The 23865-nt window shown below is 36.9% G+C and overlaps 1 long non-coding RNA gene across 4 annotated transcripts in view; it reads left to right on the forward strand.

Moving 5' to 3' along the window:
- The window catches only part of LOC311437314, a 487226-nt gene that overhangs the window by 133646 nt on the left and 329715 nt on the right, over positions 1 to 23865 (forward strand). The gene's annotated exons all lie outside the window — the stretch shown is intronic.

Here is a 23865-nt window from a genome sequence, read left to right on the forward strand (position 1 = left end):
TTTTATAAGAACTGTAATTCTAAAAGACTGCAATGTACTCAAAACCCAGCAAAAGGTGCAGAGCTAAAAATAAAAATGGCTACAGATAGAAATTGCTTTTCAGATTTCAGCCATATAAAGATTATTCACTGCCAGTGATAATGCGGCCACTTCTGAGTAGTTCACAAAATATTCTTTGCCATATAACGTATGCAGAAATGTTTTTTCTTTGGTGTTGGAAAGGGCAAGTGAAGAGCAGCTGCTGTCTTCCGCCCAGCTGAACCTACAGGTAGAATTTGAGGTAGATGGAAAGCTGAGGACAAGTTAGCAAAATAACATCCCTATTCTTCCGAAATGAAATGCTCGTAAGATGTTTAATGTTAAAAAAAAAAAAAAAAAAAAAAAAAAAAAAAAAGCAGAGACTACCTTTCTCTCTCATTAAAGACTGTTTTGACAAATTAGTGTCCTTATTCTTAACAGTAAAAGTTAATATACCAAAGTTTATTACTTTCAGTGTTTGACATTTTAGTGACCCATGTAAGAATACACTAGGATGTATACTTAAAATGCTAATTTTATAGAATAGGAGCTTCCATTATTAAAACAGCAAATCTTCTCTGGGTGATGAGGAAACATTTATTTATTTTATCTGGGTCATAACTGTCATCATAGCTAAAGAATATCCATTTAGGTGTAAGGAAAAAAAAAAAACTTGGTTAAGTATTTACAGTAAGAACACATAAATGAACAACTGGTGCTTGGCTTTTTAGTTTGCTTTGATTTCAGTAGCAGAAAGGACTTGGTTTCCCAGCTGTAAGTTGCATGCAGTTGACAAGCGATGAACTGCCCCTTAAGGCTTGGGACACATTTCAGAACAAATATTTGGTGTTTTCAGCCACTTTAATTTCTGTGTTCAAAAATGGAGGTTCTTGAAAAGAATTTATTTTCAAAATATGTTTACTCTGTAATTTTATTAAAACAGTCCAAAGGATGTGTCTAAAGTTGGATATCCAGAAATGAGACATCCAGCACTTACCATGAGTTTGGAAGCTCTTGGTCAGGAATCTAATATCTGGCTGTGATCAGAAAAATAACAGACTTCCCACTTCAATAAAACACCCTAACATTTTACCAGGATGAAGAATAGATCAGTTCCAAATAATACTGTTGTTTCATCCTCAGTATTGCAAAGTATCTCTGCTATTCATTACTGAGACTGCACTTTTACAGTTTTTATTTGATTTAGTTACATTTATTATTTCAGTATTGACTGATGTTTTTCTCTTCACAGTTTCTCTCTTGTTCTCTATTGTGTAGGATTTCTTCTTGGGTATTTTTTCTTCTATTATTATTATGCTTTTTATATTTTCTTATAATAACTTTAAAACCCCAACTCTACAAATACTATTTTAATTTATCTGCCCAGCTAAAAAATAGAAATGTGTTTTCTCCCTGAGAACTGGTAAACTAGCTGGAAATGAAGTGGTCACTGTCATCTGCAGCTAACAGCCTGGGGGAGAGAGACACTTTTCAAGCTGTTTATTCACAGCTAGGACCAAGAGGTGTCTTGAGGACACCAACTCCAGTTTCTTAATGACACCAAGTCCAGTGTCTTGACCAACACCAGTGTCTTGATGAAGACTCCATCTGCAAGGTGTTAGGCTGCTCCCCCTACAGAGCTGACAGAGGATGTTTACAGCTTGATCTGGGCTTGCCCATCTCACGGTGCCAAGATCTTGACCTTTCAGGCAAGATGCCAAGCTTCAGTGCAATCTTACTTGTTTGAGCAGAGTGCATTGACACAAAAGACATGTCTGCAAAGTGCTAGAGGAAATAATGGGATACAGCCGGTGTGCTGGAAACCTGATTTCAGATATTCTCTCAAGCGGGTAATTACTCCTTGTACTAGTCTTACATAGAAAGCCTTATCCAAGATGTTCTAGCAGTAAGATAAAGCTTGCTTTATCCATATACAAACATATCAGAATTGTTTCTTCATTATCCAATCTATTAATAGTTATTAGCAGAAGACACACAAACACATCCTAGGAAAAATTGCACACACACACACACAAAAGACAAACATCATAAGACCATTGACCAGAACTTGAGCTTTATTGCTTGAATAATGTATGTTAGTTATTTGTTAATTTAAGGCTCCCCAATATGAAAAGGTGAGCTTGGTTTATTTGGCGGATTTTTTTAGAAATTTACATTTTTCAAAATTGACATTGTCAACAGCTTATTTTTAGGGCTGTTGGCCTTAACCCATGGCTGCTAAAAATTAGTATGCATAAAAGAACCATTTGACTTTTCAAAATAAACAATCAGTATTACTTTACAATGAATTTATACATCTGATTTCATTTTTACCTTTCCCCCTCTTATTAAGGATTAATAAGAAATATCTCATTGTCTGAAATGTCCTTTTTATCTATAACTAGACATTTTACAATCACAATTTTGCTGGTCATTTTTGCCATCTATTTCTAGTATTGTAATGAAAATCATAGACAAGCTATACACTGAATTACATCAGTATAAATCTCATTTTCATTTGTGAGAACTGACACAATGTAACAGGAGGCAAATGGTGCGATAACATCACCATTTCTGCAGCAATTGGGACTTTAAAATCTGTGGCAGGATTTTGAAATTCTGCATGACCACAGAGGAGTTAAATTCAAGGGCATTCACTAAACACCTGAAATGAGATCAGGTACAGGGAACAAAAATGGTTACTTTCAAAAAGTGGGGAAAGGAGGGAGAAGCTAGCATTAGAATTGCTAAGGAGGGATAAAACTGGGGAGGCAGAGCTGTGGGAGAGCTTGCCTTAGCCATCTATTGATTTTCTGATGTACAGAATAACACAAAGGAGAAAGGATATAGAATTGAGCCTAAGAGAATGGTGGTGTTCATGCAGCAGTAATTAGAGGTGAATTATCAGGCTATAGAGAGGGGAATACCTGTGGATAAAAGTACCAGGCTTTTAGAAATTATTATTTGTAGGACCAGTGAAGAGCAGTCTAGCTCCTGAATGGCCCATTAAGCTTTGAGCTGTGAGGGGAATTGGCAGAAAGACGTACACATAGAGATGGCACCTCATCAGGTTACAGTGAACACAGGGTATGAGATCCACTTACCCCATCACTAATGGAGAACTCTAATTTCAGACAAGTTAGTTCTCACCTTTTTGGAGGGGAGGGAGTGATGGTGTTTTAAGACCTTATCAGCTGTGCTATTTCCTTTCCCTCATTTTAAGAATGGAGAAAACTACTTGTCTTGTTACTGGAGCTCTATTCCACTGTGGACAGTCACCATTGAGCACCTCAAGCTACTTAATGGATTGCAGCGGTACTGCTAGGAGAATATCCCTCATACTTCACAGGTGTGGGGAGGGAACCCAGCATAAAATAAACTGAGGAAGCTTAATTTCAGCAAGATTAGAAAGACAGCTGGTGGTGTAAACTGGCTTTTAATATCCCAAACTTAACACTTAACTTTTGTTGGATTTTGTGACTGCTTTCAAAAAGAAAGAAAAAATCTGTGCTTTTCATAAACTCACTGCATCCATACTATGCTTACTCCTATGCTAAACTTGAATGAGGTCCAAAATGTTACTGGGGGAGGAGGGATTTCACTTAGATTGAATGAATTAGGTAAGATGCATTACTTAGGAAAGGACTTTGCACTGACTTCAATGATTTTTGTAAGATACCTAAGCATCGTTAAAAAAAATTAAACCCAAAAACTTTTAGTGATAATTTGCATATATTAACCCCATGTTTTGTTTTGTTTTGTTTTATGAGTTATCAGTAAACTGTCTTTAACATGTCCATAGCTGATTGACTTAAGTGAATACATTTGAACTATGTAAAAGATTTTTGATGTTAATGCCTTGTGAGAGCTGTTTTCTCTCTGTGGGGTTTTTATCATTCCCTGCAAGCCATCAAAGTTTTCAAGCTGTGTCAATGCCATTAAGAGTCGAAGAATAGGTTTCTACAGCATGTGAGACAGGGGCTGGCCAGATGTAGATATAAGGACTGCATATCTTCATCACTGGAAATGTTATCATGCTTATTCTCAAGTATGTGTGTGCATTTACTGCCCTGAAATGGTAGGATCCTGAATTAGATTCCTATATTCCCATGAGAAAACATGGGAGGGAGTAACATGAATAAATCAGAGGGAAAAAAAAAAAAATCAAAACTTGAAAGAGATAGGGGCATCTTTTTTTCCTGTACAGCACAGGAAGAACAAAGTGTTACCAAAAAAAAAAAAAAGAAAAAAATTTGGCCCATTTCTTCTTCATCTCAAAATGATAACAGTAATTTTTTCTGTCTTTTCTTTAACCAACCTGTTTGGTACACGAAGCTATAGAACTGAGAGAGGTACTGTCATTCTGTTTTGTGAGTAGCATTTTTAAACCATACAGGACTCTACCTACTCACCTGAATGAATCACTGGGAGACAGATGTGGTTTTGTGTTTATTGTTGTTTTCTGCTTCAGAACTATTAAGTGCTATTTCTGCTCCAGTGTTATTAAGCATGTAATTATGCTCCTTACTATGAAAATAAGTTGTTTCCCTAAGCTTAAAATAAAACTTGCTTGCTTGAAGTTACACACTTGCTCTTAGATATGAGAGTTACCAAAAACATTTTTTTTCTTCTCTTGAATATAACTTCTTTATCTCTATTGAGTTCAACATGGAGATTTCCACTGATTCTCCTCCTGTCACTACCAATACTCCTCCCTGTTTCCACCCTCCAAGAAAACTCAGACCTTGCTGAATAGGAGACAAAGATGGTATAAACCAACTTTCTACAACTATGGGTATAGTTAAGAAATAGAAGTACATTTTACATATGGAATAGAAATTGAACTGTTTTTGAAATGTGTTTTAACAGCCCTAGAAGAACAATTGCATTCTGCCAGCATATTATATTGCCTGGAGGATATCTGTCTTATATCTAATTATAGATTTTGCAATTATGATATTGCATAGTTTGGATTTTTTTTCAATCCTGTGCTTCATTCATAGTCACTGTTGAGCTGGGCTCCAAGCGTAGTCATTTTTTAACACTTACTGCCCATATTTCATATAGGTTTAAGACATGAGCAGTAAAATTTTGCTGCCAACATTAAAGAGAATTGTGATCACAAGACAGAACTGCTTTGAACCAAAATTCTTCTCGTCAACCTTTCAATGCAAAAGTTGCTTGAATAAAAATCTCTCTAGAAATGTGATGTGAAAGATATACTTCTGAAGCATAAAAACATTAGAAAAGAGTTTATTAAACCTCATGCTTCTTGGGAGAGAGAACTGAAATGGGATTCATCTTTTTTAGATGAATAATCAGGAAGGGAGGGTTTATAAAGAGAAAACATGCAGCATATCTCTCCGTTTAAATGTGTGTGAACAAGATCCATCCCTATAGTGAGACAATGAAATGCAGATGCAATCTGAAAAGACTTCTTTACATTAAGTATAAGAAGACTCAATTTTTGACTCAGAACTGTTAATGTCATAGAAGTCACGGAAAATGAAATGTGGCAGGGAGGAGGAGGAAAGACAATCCTCTATTTCCAATAATGGTCTAGAATTAGAACTATAAATGGATATAAACCTGCAATTTGGAAAGGAAGCAACATGAGTTTCCATGTTGCATTGCTCATTCAGCAAGAAAAGCATCCACTTAGCAGCAGCACTACAGCTCTAAGCATGGCAATAAACCTTTTAAAGTGTCACTTTTTTCAACATTAATCTAATGATAAGAGAGAGAGGCAATTGCAGAAGTCATTCTTTATTGCACCACTTAGCTCCCAGAAACTTCATCAAAATCAGGAGGGACCCCTTTTTGCTCTGATTGCCTGACCCAGAATCTTTAATCCCCTTTCATTAAAACCATGCCGCTTTGTTTCCTCATGAATTGCCTTCTGCGCTTTTGGAAATCAGCAGGCACAGACACAGCACAGATCAGAAGGCTAGGCCAGAGAGCAGCCCTGGCACATGAGTAACAGTGCTCTGCACTGAGCCGGCTGTCGTTCGGATGTGAGACATAAAACTGACACCCTATTAATGAATGATAGTATTAAAAATTCCACCATACTTGATTAAAACATCTGCTTAGACTTCAAATGAGGTATGCAGTTTTCTTCAATATTTCAACAGTGCTTACTAGCATGTCACTGTAATTCAAAACTGATAAGAGAGGAACCTGCATCAATGTATTTGTTTTTACATTCTCTTTCCCTTTGAAGAGTTTCCATTTGGGCTTTTCTTTTTTTTTTTTAAAACAACATTGAATGTTAATGTTGAGAAATAATGGGGATAGTGAAGGATCTTTAATATTTTAAACATCTTAATGCAAAAAAACAAAACAAAACAAAAAAAACACTTATTTTCTTTCCTCCTTTCCCCACCCACAAATAAAAAGGGTGACTGGTATTTTAGTGAACAACCACGATGAAAAGAGGGTCTGTGCAGTGCCTCTTCTATTCTCTATTAGTTTTCTTCTATTCTGTAATAATTCTCATCTGTTTTTCTAGAAAAGAGTTGAAAACATTTATATAGCTCTAGCTGGTAGTAGAAAAGAGCAAGTTTGACCAGCTGATAAACTCCCATTGACATGACCCTCCTGAGGACATGCTAGAGGAGGTGTCTGCATTTGGCTGCAGGACTGTCCCACCAGCAGTGGAGGTGACAGCAAGCAGAGACCCTTCACCCAGGCTGCCAGGGACACCAATTACATTTTTATGGAGAGGTCAGCTCCTAGTCAATGTCCTCCTTTTGTCCCTTGGACTGAAAATCAAATGCATTGCCCATATTGCCCTTCTCTATATGCTTCTGTTCTACCTATTTTCATCAGTTTCTGTTGCTGTTTATCAGGATCCATAAATCCCTCACTAGCAGAGCGTTCAAGGCAAAGGGCACAGTCACAACAGCACAAGCAGAGCGGAGACTTGAAGGTCCTCACCTTCCCTCAGTAATACTGAGCAGGTCAGCTCAGACTTGCTGGCCAGAAGCCAGCTGAAGATGTGCATTTCACAAGCACTGCTGGTCTTTCTGCTGGTGAACTGGTGGGCTAAAACACATCTGTGTTACACATTGACCACTGGATGATAAGCTAGATGCACTCTCCAGTTTCACAGTCATGCAAGCCACAATTGTCATAGCAGCACACTGATCCAGTTTATCTTAGAAATCAGGAGCATCTGAAGATTTGCCATCTGGAAGTGTCTACAGCTCAAACTGTACGAAGCTCTCACTGCCCACATGGGAAAGGGCATGTTATGTCCATTGCCAGAAGGTTATCAAAATTTGCATTCCACTTCAGAGCCAGAAGTGCTCAAGGCCATAATATTACTCTCTCTCAAAAGACTGTTGGAAGCTGAGTAACACTGCTGGACTCAGTGGTGAAATGACAGCAAACAGTGATGGTGCCAATCTGCGCTGTGTAGAAGATCCAGGGATTTTATGATTTTCTCCTAAGCTAAACCTTTTATGGTAGGTTTTCTCTGTGATTGTGGTCCATGGGTTTTCAGCATGCCTTATGTTTCTTCTCACTCCAGTTGCAGCTCAGGATAATTTCAAATCTCTAGAACTGGCAAAGGGCAAGGCTGCTGCCCCAGCACCCAGTCCAGCTTTCTAAACTCAGAAGCCTGTTTACATTGGCGGAGAAAAACAAGACTTGCAGTTGGTTCTGATTACACTCTGGTTAAAGATGGTGTGAAAGAAAATGTCTGAATTTGCCACTAAAACCATATTCAGCAGAGTGAGTGATCTTATTTTTCACCGCTCTGTCCCTTGTGAACACAGTATGCAAAAGCCGGAAATGAAAATGTGAGACCAAGTTTTAAAGCAAGATGTTGAAGGGTGCAATCCTGTTGGAAGTGAATGGTCCACTCAGGGCAGTGTCCTGTTCATAACAACGGACACTACTCCCACTTCAGAACTAGTTTAAGTTTGTCAGAATACAAACAATCATGGTTTCTTACCCTGTGAAATTCAGGGCATGTTTTGCTGCAGGTTTCAAGTGCCCAGATTTACTACAAAGTTACATCTGTGCAGAAACATACATAAAACCAGGCTGAACAATCTGGACTATAGCGTATCCACTTCCTTGCTAGCTGTTTTTTTTTTTTTTTTTTTTTTTTTTTTTTTTTGTTGTTTTTTGTTTTTCCTTTCCTATCTCCTTGGCACAGATGGAGCAATAGATGTTTCAGCAGTCTAAGCATATTCTAAGCAAAAGCTGAAAAGAAGACTGCCTCACATCTCCTACCTGCCTTGCAAAATTCAGACACAGGGAATTAATGCAAGTGTGCAGCTAAACCAGGACTTTTAAATCCAAAGAGACTAGCCTAGACTCCACAGGATGTGTTACAGATGAAGAATTGGAAATGATCTTGCATGCTATTTGACCACTTCTAAGAATTTCTTGGTCTGCCAGTCATAATGCTTTGAACTCTCTGAACATTGCTAGAAGATTTTTCTAATTGTTCTTTGAATAGAAGCAGGTATAAGGTTCCTGGTAAATATATGTGAATACATGGTTGTTTACTGGAGGCAGAGGGTCTTAAAACCAAATTCCAGAGATGGTTGACTCACAGAAGTGCAGTGTCTTTCCATGATTCAATATAGTATGAAAAAAGTTATCCTGTGAAATGCTACTCCAATAGAAACATTTTTGTATTATCATTCTGATTTTTTGTGATGTTAGAGAATGTAATGATGCTATATATGGCATTCTTGGCATTTAACTGGTTACTATTGCAAATCTCTGTCTTGACTTCCCAGGACCCATTACTTGTATGGAATGATCATACTGGGATGAAAAATCATATTTTACTTAAATTTACCAAGTAGCATCCATGGAGACGCATATCTCTTGGTGTGCCTTTGCAACTTTCAGTGGGAGATTCTTTAAATTGATCACAGAGATCACTTAGGAAAAGACTTTGTCACACATAAAGATTTTAATCGACACTACAAAATGATCTCAGTTTCTAGACCTGTAAGAAGATATTGGTCTGACTGAATATGATACACAGATACGTGTTTGATCTAATCTTCAAATCAGAAACACTTGAGAATGGAATTTTGATTCAACTTACTCTGCTTCTAAAACTTTGAAGCCTGCTTTTCCTGTCATACTTAAGACAAATGAAAATTAGCTTCAGACAATTCAATAGCAATTCAAGTGTGCAGCTGGATTCCTATATTATGGGATTGAGTTATGAATGCCTTATTAGAAATTTACACATATTATGTTAAGTCCAAAAGAAGTTGTCCAAGAAATACATTTTTTCCCCATATTGGTATAATGATCCTTTCCAGATGAACTAAGAGAAGATTAAAAGCTCACATGGGTTTTGGTTTATGTGCTGAGAGTCAATAGATCTGAGCATTGCTACTCTACGCAGAAAAAATATGGTAACAGTCTGCTCAACATAGCATTTAACATATTTTCCATTATTTCTGTTTTAAGTGCAACGAACAATTTTTTGTAATACAGGACTTAAAAAAAAATACCATCTCTTTTGATTAAGATGAGAGAAATGAAAACCTTTCCTGAAGTGAAGCTATTAGAGATTGGCAAAATATGAACTATAATAAGGAAATAAATGGCATACAAAGAATTTATGAAAGAGAATGTATTCATCTGTCACATAAATTAAATGTTTTCTTCCATGTATGAACACCTTCTTAGCTGGTTTAAAAGCACACTGACAGACCATTTCCTGCTGAAGCTTTGATAAGAAAAACAAATCTTCATATACAATCTAACTGAAAGACGAGAGACAACTTTTAATATTATCTCCATTCATCTTTGACATTTTCTCACTTCCATATTGCCATTAACAAAATTTGGTCTCTGAGAAGTTCTCTACCTGTTACATTTCAGGGACCTATGAAAGGGAAATCACTTGCTACAGTCTTCAGGAAAGCACAAACACAATCAGGCCTCAGAGTCTTGGCTTTGTCAGCCGTGTTAGTTTCTTCTATCGTCCTTTCCAGTATAAAGTTAAAGCAGTAAACCGATGGACTTCTAAAAGTCAAAAACACTGTGTATGATGTATAAAAGTTATGAATTAATAATTTTTAATTTATCCTCAAGTGAGTGTCATGTGAAATCATCATGCAGTGGAGCTTTATGACAGTTGCTTTTGAAATGATTTGGGATGATTGTCAATAGTATGAATAGTGTATGATGTTTTCACAGACATCAGCTATGATTCACTACTTGTGCTTACCTTTATTTTTACTGGTGTTTTCCCTTGGTTTCACTAATATAAGGTACTTTTTCTCTCTCTCTTTTTTTTTTTTTTTTCTTCTCTGCACTAGTAGTTCACTATTACATTTTCTGTTCAGTTTTGACAATGTTTGTTTGATTAGCAGAATTTTAAGGTTCTATGATTTCCTTCTCTGTCAGAAGACACAGTTAGTTAGTTAGTTAGTTAGTTAGTGCTATATTAGCACCACTTAATTTTTATTGTCTGCACCATACCTTCTAGAAAGTCATCCCAGCCTGATTTTCAAATTTAATGCAAGGTTCATAAAAACTTTATTTGTTCTTGCTGTCACTGGTGTATACTAGTAGGTAATACAGAAGCTAATTATTATGAAACTGAGAAAGTAGGACAGTTCTCAGAAGATTAACTACAATCAATTAACAGGGGGAATGAAGTCACCAGTGGCTTTTGACACTCATCTCCATCAGTACAACCATTCTCCTTCCAGGACATGGAGGGATTATTTTCATGGAAAAGAATAGCTGGCTTGTGGGCTTTGACTGCCAACAGGAGAGTCAGTTAATTTTGAAATCCACGAAGGATTTTGTCATTTAAACATTTCTCTCCAAGGGAGTACAATGAAATAACTGAGGTATTTCATATTTTAAAATGAAAGTGTTCTAATATTGATAGGGTTTTTGCTTTAGTTATTGTTTTCAGTATAGAACTTGTTTATTCACCATTTTGAGAAAGGTTTATAATGATGAGCATTTTGTCCCAAATATGTTGCTTTCAATGTAGTCAGAGTGCAAAGTGATGGTAAAGTCAGTATTATGTGATGTTTTGCTGAGCTGGTAGCAATGAAAACCCATATTGTACTTAGTTAATGCTCTGCAGTCAAATAAATGACTACTTAAGAGCTTATGGGAAATAGGTAAACAAATCCATTCATTTTCATAGGACTTTTGCTTGAGAAGGGCCCTTGGCTATGGGTGTTTTTTGCTTCCTCTAATCATCCTTTCATTTTCTTTTCCTCTTTTACATACCCTTTATCTAGGGTGCTATTTTTTTTTCTTTATCTTCCAAATAATAAGCAAATGAAAACCTAGCAAAATATCAGTTTCCCTCATATCAAAATGTTCGTGTTTTAGTTACTTCATATGTTTTAATCAGATTTCACTCTGTTGTTTTCACTTTGGATTTAAGGTCACATAATATTTTGCATATCAGAGGGAGGGCCTAGACATGAGAAAGCCATTTGTGTTATTTTCAATGCACTATCAGCCCACTCAGCGTATGTATACAGTATGTCCATTTGGTAGTATAAATATAATCATTGGACAGATACCACATATGCTATGAAACTGAGCAAATGAATCTGATTTACACATTTAGCACTACCCCATAAATTTCTATGCACTCCTGAGAGAAGAGCTTCACCTGAGCACCTGCTGGTTCACATAAGTTGTGACTGATACATACCATAAGACTTAATCAAGAACCAATTTTAAGATTTAAAAAAAAAAAAAAAAAAAAAAAAAAAAAGCTTTTTTTTTTCATTGTCACATGTATGTTACTTAGTTATTACTTCAAAATATAATTTCTGTATTATACTAATTCAGATACAATAGTGACATTAAATATTTAAGGGTAAATTCTCATACAACTTCTTTTTACTAAGACTGGAAACTGGAGAAATGCAAGCAGGAAACATTTCTCTGGGGTTTGAATGTCCCTATCGCAGCAATAGTGAGGCTGCCCACATCTTCCATATACTTTTTGTGCAGATTAATTTGGCCACCAAGTTGACTTCATTGAAATTTGAATGCAAGAGACTGAATTGCTTCCTAAATTATTTCTGAGAAAAAGAACGACAGCTGAACAGAAAGCAGCCATGTTACTAAGGCTCTGAATTCATACACCAAATTGTCTAGATACATTTCTCCAAATTTCCCTCAAAATTCATTTCAGAGACTCACACTGAAAAAGCTCATATGAAGCTGGAAACCTTGGTCAAGCTGTCTGGTTACTTGTGGTGGTTTCACCCTGATGAGCAGCTAACTCCACCACAACCACTCCCTCTACCCCTTCTCAGAAGAAGAGGGGAAGAAAAGATGATGGAAAAGGGCTCAAGGGTTGAGATATGGACAGGGAGATTGCTCACCAATTACAAATGTGGGCCACGCAGACTCATCATAGGGAGATTAATATAAATATTGCCTCTTACTACAGACTGTAGCAATAAGAAACAAAAAGCAAACTCAAAATGCCTCCGACCCAGACACCCTCTTCTCCATTCTTCCCCTGAGCAGTGCAGGAGAATAGGTAATGGGAGCTGTGGTCAGTCCCTAACAATTCATCTCTGCTGCTCCTTCACGGTCACTCTCTGCCCCTGCTCCACGTGGGGTCCTTCCCATGGGATGTTGTCCTTCCTGAACTGAGCCTGCAGGGACTACCCACAGGCAGCAGCTCTTCAAGAATTGCTCCCACGTAGCTCTGTACCACAGGGTCCATCCCCTAGGAGCAAACCGCTCCAGCACGGGTCCCCCACAGGCAGCAGCTCCTGCTCCTGCTCCTCTCCACAGGCTGCAGCTCCAGCCCGGGGCCGGCTCCTGTGGGGGCTCTCCATGGGCCGCAGCCTCGTGCAGGCCATGTCCACCTGCACCACCAGGAGCTCCTCCACGGGCTGCAGTGTGGAGATCTGCTCCATGTGGGACCCATGGGCTGCAGGGGGACAGCCTGCTCCACCAGGGGCCTCTCCACAGGCTGCAGCAGAACTAGATGGTGCTCTGAGGCCTAGAGCACCTCCTGCCCTCCTTCTGCACTGGCCTTGGGGGCTGCAGGGCTGCTTCTCACTCCCCTCTCCTACCTGCAATTGTGCAGCTTTTTTTTTTTTTTTTTTTTTTTTTTTTTTTTTCTCCAGTGTGCTCTCACAGATGCCGAACCAGCATTGCTCATTGCCTTGGCTCAGGCCAGCGGTGGGTCCCTTTTGTAGACGGCTGGAGCTGGCTCTGGCCTGATATGGGGCAGCTGCTGGGCTCTGCTCACAGAGGCCATCCCTGCAGCGCCCTAGCTACCAAACACTTGCCATGTAAAACCATCACTACATTTGTCTACATCTGTCTGGCAGTCCATGAACAAATGTAAGTTTCTAATGCCTAGCTAAAGAGACGTGGGAAAACAGCTTTGGGAGTCTATTTGCAATGCTCACAATGACTTTAATAAAACCTCAAAAACTTTCTGACTCATCTTCCCATGTATAGAATCCATGCACAACAATTGTGGTGTCTTAATAATAGTAACACTGTCTATGCTGTTGTTGTTATTAAATCTGTGGGATCAATCTGGAACAGTGGCAGTGTTTACAGTTTAAAGGAAACTCCTATCGCTCAGTGATATCATAAATCCTAAGGCTTTGCTGACAACTGGAAGGGTATATCTTAAGCTCTTGTGAAATCAAGTTATAGTTTGGAAAACTCAAGAATGTGTGGCATAGGGACATAATATTAAATACAATATTACATTCACATATTCTATCTTGTATCATCACATCAGTGTGACATTATTTAAGAAGGAGCTCTCTTTTAATTTGTGTGCATATTTTCCTACCCCTAAGCCTTGTTTATGTTTCTTCTTGGTATTATTGTATTCAGATTAAAAAACAGCACCAAATTATGATCACAGCTACCAATCTAACATACAGAGCATGAATATTCAGAGTTAACAAATTTTAAAAGAGTTAAAATTCACACTGAGAAGGAACTTATGAATGTATTTGTGAATACAGTCTTATTTAAACCCCAAGGAGACATTTAGCACAGAGATTGCTACTTGTAAATTTTTTACATGGCTTTAATTCTTATTACTTTCATCTAATCTTCCAGACTGTAAGAGAAAAGTAATAATACCACTACTCTGTACAACAAGGGAGTGGGAATTTTAGCTGAACTCAGTAATTAATATCTTGTTAAAGAAAATTAAGGGAAAAAAAAAAAAAAACTCCTTAAGATCCCAGTTTATTTTTGCTTTTTCTCTGCTACTTCTCCTACCTGATTTTATCCAAAGGCAAAGCATTTCTCTCTTTCTCCCTCCTTCATACTTAGACTAACACTTTTCTAATTTCAACTGTTGCTACAAGATGGAAATCAAAGCTGCTTTGCAATGTTTCAAGTGCATAATTAATGCTTGTAGGTGGAATTAAAAAGTCCAGAGGATGCCATCATTTTGATGTCTAATTGATGCCAGGAAGTGTGTCAAAAACAACGATCTTGGGAAGGTTATTACATCACAACAGGATTCTGTTATTTTTTTTGAAACTCTGTGTATGATGTCACTAGGTAACACAATAAATCTATTTAAACCAGAGAACTCAGAGATGTACGCCATAATCCTACACATCCTGGAATTGTGTTGTCAAACCAAAAATATTAAGGATGCCAATGTACATCCATCAAGGTCGAAGATACAGGGAAGGACACACTGTTAATGTAACATGATAGAAAGAAAATTATCAGGCTCTTCAGTGGTTCTGTAGAAAGTAGTACATCCTGGATTCAGTGATGGAACAGGAGCAAAACTGGTATACATTGGAGCAATCTGGCCTTTGTGTCTTGTTTTCAAAAATAAATGCTGCATTTATCCTTACTCACAAAATGCAATGTTGAGTTACTGACATAAATGACTCCCTTTCCTTTAGACTCTTCACAAGCATTCAAGCCTTGCTGGCTTAAACAATAAAAGAGAACAAATGATTGATCTTTATTATATGATTCAGCCCTATAATAAAATATATCTGTCACTAATATATCCAGGCAGATTTCACAATTTTTACTTAGCCAAAGGCATTATTAGAACAGAATATTTAGCTGTTGCCGTTCAGCCTAGGTGCCTTTACACTTCCACTGGAGTTATGATTTGACTATTTAAATCAACTAGTATTTTTGTGCTTAGTTCAATAATGCACATTTTTCCATTAAAAAAAAAAAAAAAAAAAAAAAAAAAAAAAAAGTTAATTCCCCTTGCTGTTCATCTACTTCTTTTTAATGTAAAAGGAAGGTGAGCAGCAATTATACAATGACTAAACCCTGAAACAAGAGAAGGACAATGCAAAAACAATATGAACTTTTGCCCTTGCTTGGAATATTGTTCGTCAACTAGAACAGGGCAAAACTGTTTTTTCTATTCTGATATACAGGCATGCACCCATTTACTCTCATTATCTTCAGAAAGACTTTGGAAGTAGTCATTTTAGTGAATCCTTTTGTAGGACAGCAGAAACATAACCTCCCTGTGTCTTTCCATGCAGTTTCTTTGTCTGAAAGCCATTACCTCCATCATTCATGCTAGACCTCCTATGTCTCTCTGTGGGAGCTCTGCCTGTAGTCTAAGCACGCTTCCAGCTTTAGTGCTGGGACTCCGCATCTCTGTAGTCCACAGCATATAAAATTGAAAAGTGACCTTATAAAGCCATATATTAATCTATTATAAGAGTAAAGTCATATTTAGAACCCACTTTACACACTGTTGAGGGCACCTCTTTCTTTCGATTGCACTCTTTTTACATTTTTATTTGTATTCAAGATACATAATCATATAGTCAAAAAAAAAAAATCAGCCAGATGTTTACAGCAGATTGTAACTGCAGAACTAATCAGATAAGATGAGAACAGCTTATAAGGAGGGTAGGATAAAGTGCAGTAACAATTTATGCAACTCTGGGCTGTATATGAATGTGGTTAAGGATTTTTCCTGACTTTGAAAAGAAAAGATAACAATGATCCATTTTTGAACATCATATCAACCATTCACATTTTATAATGAAGTAATAGGTAGTGTATGGGTTACATATTAAAGAACAGCATTTTCAGGTAGAAGTTGCAGAAGTCAGTAAAGATGTTTTCTTTTGAAAGGATTGTTAGCATTTAAGTTTAGCCTTATGATTTACCTTATATTTTGCAGAGGTTTTTCAAGGCAGAATAAATTTCATGAGAAAATTGCTTCTGAATTTCACTTTCCTCTGACTTCCAAAAGCAAAGATGTGGTCAGAGGTTTTAGGACAATTAATAACATGAAGGATCAGTTGAGCAAATTGGTTTCTTTCTGACAATGAGACTCAAGTCTACAAAATTAACATTTTTCATGAAACTGCCTCAAAGCAGATTATATTTACACTTCAGTTCTGAATTCTGCTTCTCTCCACTGACACTCAGAAGTCCGTGATTCCATTTCGGACACTCAGAATTAAAGTAATCAATTGTTCTTCTCAAGCAAATAAAAGAAAGGACAAACCTATGAACACCTCAGAAAATGCCTGCAATTTTCAATGACGCAATCACTTTGAATTTTTTACATTATGTACTGTCTGAAAATATTTTCCTGAGAAACCAAACATTACCTCTTGTTGGGCAAGTCCTTCTTCAGATTTACAATGATGGTCAATTCATGTTTGACTTCTGAGGTTCTAGGGGAATAAATTTAAGATGCTTTCACTCCATTTTAAATAAAGTCTTCCTGTACACATATATTTTTAGACAGCTGTCTGATGTGAAATGGCACATTTCTATCATCTTCACCAATTCTGTATCAATTTACTAATGCTGAAGATTGGTCATCTGCACACATGCTCATAAACAGATTTGCAGGGTTTTTTTGCATGTCCTTTTTGACATTCAGAACAATGAGTATTACTACAGGATAGTAACTCCATGATCACCCATGTGCAGGGCCAAAATGAAAAGACTCTCATAGCATATTTTTGTGGTCTGCCTCATTTTGATTTTATTGATCTGTGAAGTAGTTAAGCAAAATAAATTATAATAGAGATCATTAGCTTTCTGAAGGGAGAAGGAAAACTGTTCATACTTACAGCTACTTTTCAAAGCTCAGTACAGTTTGATTAAACATTTTCAGTTAATACTGTTGTTGTTGTTGTTGTTGTTGTTGTTGTTGTTGTTGTTTGGGGGGAGGGGGCTGTTGTTGTTGTTGTTTTTCCCCACTCTATTTCAGCATGAAAGCTTCTGTTTCTTTGAGTCCTAGACTGGTGCACAAGTTTTAGCATTCAGGTTTGACTGTTCTAAAGTAATTAAATGAATACAAGGAGGATAAATCCAGCTGTGTGTTGTTAAACACAATTACCCATGCGTACTATTAGGCTCAGCGAGCCTAACTAGAAACTGATATAATAATTACTAGCTGGAAACTGAGTAAGTATACAAATTTCTCTGTATATTTGCTGTTCTTTTTGCCACACTTCTCCTAAATTCTATTGCCAGATACAGAATATTTGGCTAAATTAATTTTTGGCCTAAGCCAAGCACCCTGTGCTTCAAATCAGAGAAAAGAATATTGTAGTCTCCTCTTATTTCAGACTTGAAATTGACCCAAATGCACTTTTCAGAGGTCTCAGAATCTCAGAATCCTAGGGGGAAAACAAACAAACAAACAAACAAAAAAAAAAAAAAAAAAAAAAAACAGCGGAGAAGCAATACTAAGTTGGTCCTTGCCTTCAAAACAACTTCACACACATCTGTGTCACTCCTGAAAAATATTCATCTAATCTGCTCCCTGCAAATTGTCACTGGTTAAAGCTTCTTAGCCATTGCAAACTTTAATATGGTACTTCTGTGTGCTTAAGATTCGTTCCTCCCCTCACTCCCCCGCCAGCGTCTAATCTGTCTCTTCCTTTCTGCAATTGAGGCCACTATTTCCTGCTCTGTTCACCAGGGACAGTAAAGTAGATTATTCATCTTTGGCAGAAAGCAGAACATATTTGAAGACGGTTACAGTGTCCCCCCTAAATTTTCTTTTTTGTAAGCTTAATAACTCTAGTGTGTTCTCTCCTTCTCCAAAAGTCATAACTTTTAGAGGGTTGATCAATCTTTTTGCTGTCCAAATGGTCCAGTTCATTTTTGAATTGTGGTGCCCAAAATGAACACAGTACATCACCTAAGGCATCACCCACACTGAAAGCCGTAATTACTGTATGTGTCTTGCAGTCTGTATGCCTGTTTATACTTCCCAGTATGATGCTTTTTCACAACAGCATGACATTGTTGACTGTAATGTGTTTGTTCTCTGCAGAGATTTATTATTTGATAAATGACATGGTACCATTTGTAGTCAAATACACACTTGCATTTGGGACAGGAGTTTCTACAGGGTCTTTTAATTTTTCAGTAGAAAGCACACAGTATACATTTTATTGAGTTATCAGCAGAAAATTAAAGTTTTATTGACTCCTGCATAGGAACATTACTATTCTAAGTGGGTGGGAGATTTGGTCTTTGAGTATTATGTATTTTCCTCTAATTAATTATGCACATTTTACTTTGTAAATATGTTTCGAATCTTCATGTAGGAATAAAACTATTTATGTGGCCTGAACATGGTACGTATATATACATGTATGTGAGTATATGTATATATACACACACACCATGGAAAATGAAATCAGGAACTCATCTGAATTCAAGTCATTTGCTTTTCAGAAAGGTGTGATTTTGAAGGAAGTTTGACATCTGTGATAGCCTTTCCCATTGTCCAGGATGGTTATGGGGCTGTAAGGTTTCGTTTAAATGGAACACAAGTAAAAATGATACCCAAGACCAAACCATGGAGAAAACACACCATTTCTAGTATTTCTTGCCTCTTTCTCCCCTTTTCACACTAAGTTTGGTCTCCCTACCTTGAAGCAGAGAACAGGTTGGTTCTTCATTTAAATCACTCACTCCTATTAATCTACACCTTTCCTTAGATCCTACATGTATTAATCCATTTTAGTATTAGTACAGATAGCCCTGTACCAGATCACACAAAGCAAGGAAAAGGTGGTGGCTTCTGCCTGCCAAAGCTTTTCCTCCTTGTGGAAAGAAAAGCTTTGGTCTTCAGAGATCATTAAAGCAACATGGTACCTCTGCTCTGACTGCTAATGATTGAAGGCTGTGGTTTAATTTCATGGTTATTTTCTTCTGCCTATGCTGTATGCTTTGCCAAAAATAGGCATGTGTAGGTGTGGGTAATCACTTGGTGTTTCACTGCTTTTCAGGGTGAAATAACAGTCATGTGTAAAAATATTTCAGAAGAATGTAATTATTAAACAAAAACTTGTGTTTTCTCGTTCCGATAACCATGAGATGGTCACCCATGTATATGCATGTAATGATGCTCACACTTTACCAGTTACTGCTACTTGGCTGGGTCTGCTCCCAGTCTTCCATTCAGCCATTTGTATACCTCTGAGTAAAGATATGACTAAAGATAAAGAAGGCTAGTATAATACTTTAAAACTTTCTTTTATAAAAATATTCAGTGATAAATTGCTGCAAGTTTGCCAGGGCTCACACCTGAGATTTTGGGGTGAAGATGAGTTCCCAGCTCCTTTTGGAACCAACTGGGCAGTTTCACTTGAAAAGGGGTTAGAGGACTGCAGTGCTAGAAGAAAAGCAGTTTCCATCTCAGAGGACAGCACAAATAATTTTTTCAAGGGCTGCCTGGGAGGGGTGACTCGGTGATGCCAGTCCATACATCAGTCTTACCTCTCATTTATTTTTATCGATACTGATGTGGTACTTAGCAGGATGTATCAAGAGCTCTAATCTATATTCAGTGCTGCAGAATCACTAGCCCCAAGATGTTATCTACTTCTCATTTTTTGTTTTCCTCTGTTTCATTGCAACAATCAAGGTTTAGAATAATGGAAGAGGTTAAGCAGATGTTCAAATAAGACTGAAACATTTGTTTGCTGACTATTACACGCTGATGGTGCAGTATAAATAACAAATAATGCAGCCAGAAATCACAACAGCATATCCCCAGGGAACAAATAATGATATCTAAGCTCTATTTCAGCAAAATACTTGTACGCACACGTACTTTCTAGAATCCGTATCTAATCTGTTAAATCAAGACAGTCTTCAGTGTGGCAAGAACACCAGAAGCAGAGACTTGCCATGTGCAGAGCTCAGGAAAGGGGGAGGTGGAAACAGTCCGTGAAGCCATGGATAATCTGTGAGATTTGTGGAGGCTCCACAGAAGGGTGCTCCTGTCCCTGAGGGCAGCCTGCTGCACAGACTGGGAGGAAGTGGAGGGTGCAGATTGTTATTCCTAGGAGCATACAAACAAGCATGCTCCTCCAGGCTCCCTGGGCTTCTGCCCCACTGGGACAATGGGAAGAGAAGGGAGGAGAAGGGGATACCCCCTTTGCTCTCCTGCCAGAGCAGCAGTACGAGTTCCAGTTAACAGTGTCAGCTTTAGGATCAGTGCATTTTTATTTTGGCAATTAACATATCTCTAGATTCCCTCTTACTGAAATTATTAAGTTAGTTAATTTTCAGTGAGCCACTGGACACTGAGCTTATCCCTGTTAGCATAAATAAAAATTAATCAGCCAAGAAAACGTACTTTCAAAACACACGGCTTGTAAATGCAATGAATTTTTAATGTGAAGATGAAAGAACAGTACATAATGCTGACAATTCACTATCTGGACCTTCTTTATTCCCTGCTTAAGTAACGATCTAAACGTTACTGTAAATCTATGCCTGGAAGTATAGACAGCTGAAATTTTTTTGAAGGCTTTTATTACTATCCTTCTGTTAGGAGGGCAGTCTTATCCTTCTGAAGTCTGACTGAAAGCTATTAATTTAGTTATTCCTCAAAACTTACAACTAGAGTAGTTCGCTGCTTTATTCTTCCTTGAAAACCAATTTACCTCTGCTCTACTGAGGTCTGATATTTTTTTCTATTGATTGGTAAATTAAATGAAAAATATTTCATTCCATAACACAATGTGGAAAATACTAGTGAGGAGATATACAGCATTTTATTACTCATTTTTATTTACTTTATTGTCTTCTTTTATTTCATGTTTGCTTAGAGCTTTGTCATCTTATTCTAACGTTCTTGCAAGATTTTAGAGATTGATCTGTAAATCAGGATAATAAACCAGACCTTAGTGAGATGAATATTCTGTGCAGTGGTAACCAACTCTGGACACCCTTTAAAATCGAATTGGAAAAAGAGTAGGTGCAGCCTTCATTGGTCTGAATAGTATTCCTTACATCACAGGTTGGTGACATGTAGGTGATTAGTGCAATGTCAATAATGACAGAAGAAAATACATCTTCTGTATCTACAATACTCAGCTCACTCATGTGAAATCTCTTTTCAAGGCTCAGAAAACTTCAGTATTTTGAATCACTCATCTATGCCTTTTTTTTTTTTCCAAGTAGAGGTACATTCTAAGTATTCTCAAGTCAAGTTTTTTTTTGTTTTTTTTTTTTGTTTCTGTTTTTGTTTTTGTTTTTGTTTTTCCTAATGCAGGCACATAGGAGGCACATTTTAATCATTCAAATCAGCATGGGTACTTGAATGTTTAATTTAACAATTAGGATGGCTTACTTTTTTTAACAAGAAGAAAAGAGAAATGGGTTGCTCAGAATTGCATGGGGCAATCATTGGCCACAATGGCAAGAGAAAATCCTTGCAACAGATCGGTGCTAGACTTACATTCCAGGTTTTTATGTAGTTGGTGGATAGTTCCTCACTCTGAGATTTATCATTGTTAGCATTTGTTCAGAAACTGCAGGTATTGTTCATCTCTTCCAACTCTAGCTGTGTAAAAGCCAGTATACAGTTTATATGTCTCCTAAGTTTTCTTTTTAGTCAATGGACAAAGACATGTCCAGACAGCTATCTCCATTTTAAGGCTTTGTCTAAAGTGAGTAGGATAAGGCTTGTGGAAGCACCTCTTTCCGTTTATTAGGCATAGCTAAAATAAGGTGACATGCATCCTACTTTGTGTGTCTTTGTCACTCCATAAGAAAATCCATCTGATTTTCCATAAGACCAAATCTGTCATTAAACAATTTTCAGTCATTCCCTTCAACACTAGTATTGATATGGCAATTGGAAAAAGATTTTAGTAATATGACAATTCTGCTTATAATGAGCAGAATGAGCTGATCTAGACCACAGAAGCAAAGCACCCTTCCACTTAAGGCAACACTGGCGATGTCTGTGATATTATTAATGAAAATATTTTATATAAGACATGGGATAAAATAGAAAGGGTCAGCTGTAATGGAATTTATCTTGCAATATATGGATTAATTAAAAGTGATTTGAGATTATGGAAGATAGATGGGTTTTGCTATTAATAGCAGTGGTAGTAACTCTGGACCTGACTTTTTGCAGCATAAGAATTAATTTTTTTTAATATTTAATTCTATTCTTGAAAATTGGGTTGGAAATGATTTATATTACAATGTTGGACTCAGAGTTAATGAACCTGAAGAAGTATAACCTGGTTTTCAGAATTTCTTCCCCCAGACATGGATAATTTGTCTTATGAAATGTTCAAGCATTTAAATGACAAGCATTTGAAGGTAATTGTTAAATTGTTTAATTTCATTTTGGAACAAATGTTGGATTCCAGCCTTTGAGGGAATTACAAAAGAGAATATGGATTTACTGCTAGTCCTTTGGTTCTTCCCACACTTTTTATCCATCAAGCTAACTACTCTAGCTGGAGAAAGTTATCTTAGAAATTCATTGAATGCTTGTTTCCGATTATGAATTATCTGCAATGACTTTGAATTCCATAAATGAAAACCTCAAACAGAATGAAAATTTTATGCAAACACAAAACAGGAGACAGCTTGAGCTTATGGGGTTTTACGTGGCTTGTAGGCAATTTAGTGCTTCTGTTACTTCATTTTTTATCTTTTTTATTTTATTTTTTATAATTTATTCTTCTTCTTTACTGGTTCCATATCATTTCATACTACTTTTGTGTCTTATCTGGAGGATTAAGAGTTTATAAACAGGTGAAGGATAGTCAAGAAGAATTCATATGACAATATAAAAATTCTAGCAAAATGTTTCCTAAGTGAGTGTTCATAGGAGACTTGTTTTGTGTTAGAAAAATACCATTTCAGGACAATAAGAGTATTTTTGTTTGATGGCTGTTCTGTTGCCAGTGTGATGTGAATGGATTGTATCAGCTTATTTTCCAGGAGAAAGTTATGTTTTATCATAAAATGCACCAGCAACACAGTCCCTTTGATGTCTCTGTGGTCTGTCTCCTGAATATACTGTTGTGGGCAGCATATAATACCATCAAAACTGAACTCAACTTTGATCATAAATCAGTCTCTCCAAAAGAAATCAGGAGTCTGGGATAGACAGAATGAACTTATAATACAACCATCTATATTGTATTGACATTAAGGAAAAAAAAGAGAAAGCTTATTTTTTCCTTTCTACTAACTTGATACTTTTCAAAATTGACATTCTCTTGCAGAAACCTAATTTCTCATTAATAATTTTTAGAAGCTAACCTAACTAAATGCGAACTCATGCTGTAGGCTTCTTAGCCCTTCAGTTTGAAAAGACTGAAAAATAAGTCTGACCCCTCTTGATTTGACATGAACTAGCTAATCTGTTGGTAGAAATGAATATGAAAAAAAAAAAAAAAAAAAAAAAAAGTGTTCACAGCTGAGTATTATATTAATCAAAGAGAAAGATTGTTCTTACATTGAAAGCTACGAAGAGTAAGTTGAAATAAAGAAAATGAGTTTGTTATAGTCCAACACTGGCACTTCCCTTTATCAGTGGGCACTGTGGGTGAAGAACCACCTATACCAGATGCACAG

Source organism: Aythya ferina, assembly GCF_964211825.1.
Source record: "Aythya ferina genome assembly, chromosome: 5".
Classification (NCBI taxonomy): domain Eukaryota; kingdom Metazoa; phylum Chordata; class Aves; order Anseriformes; family Anatidae; genus Aythya; species Aythya ferina.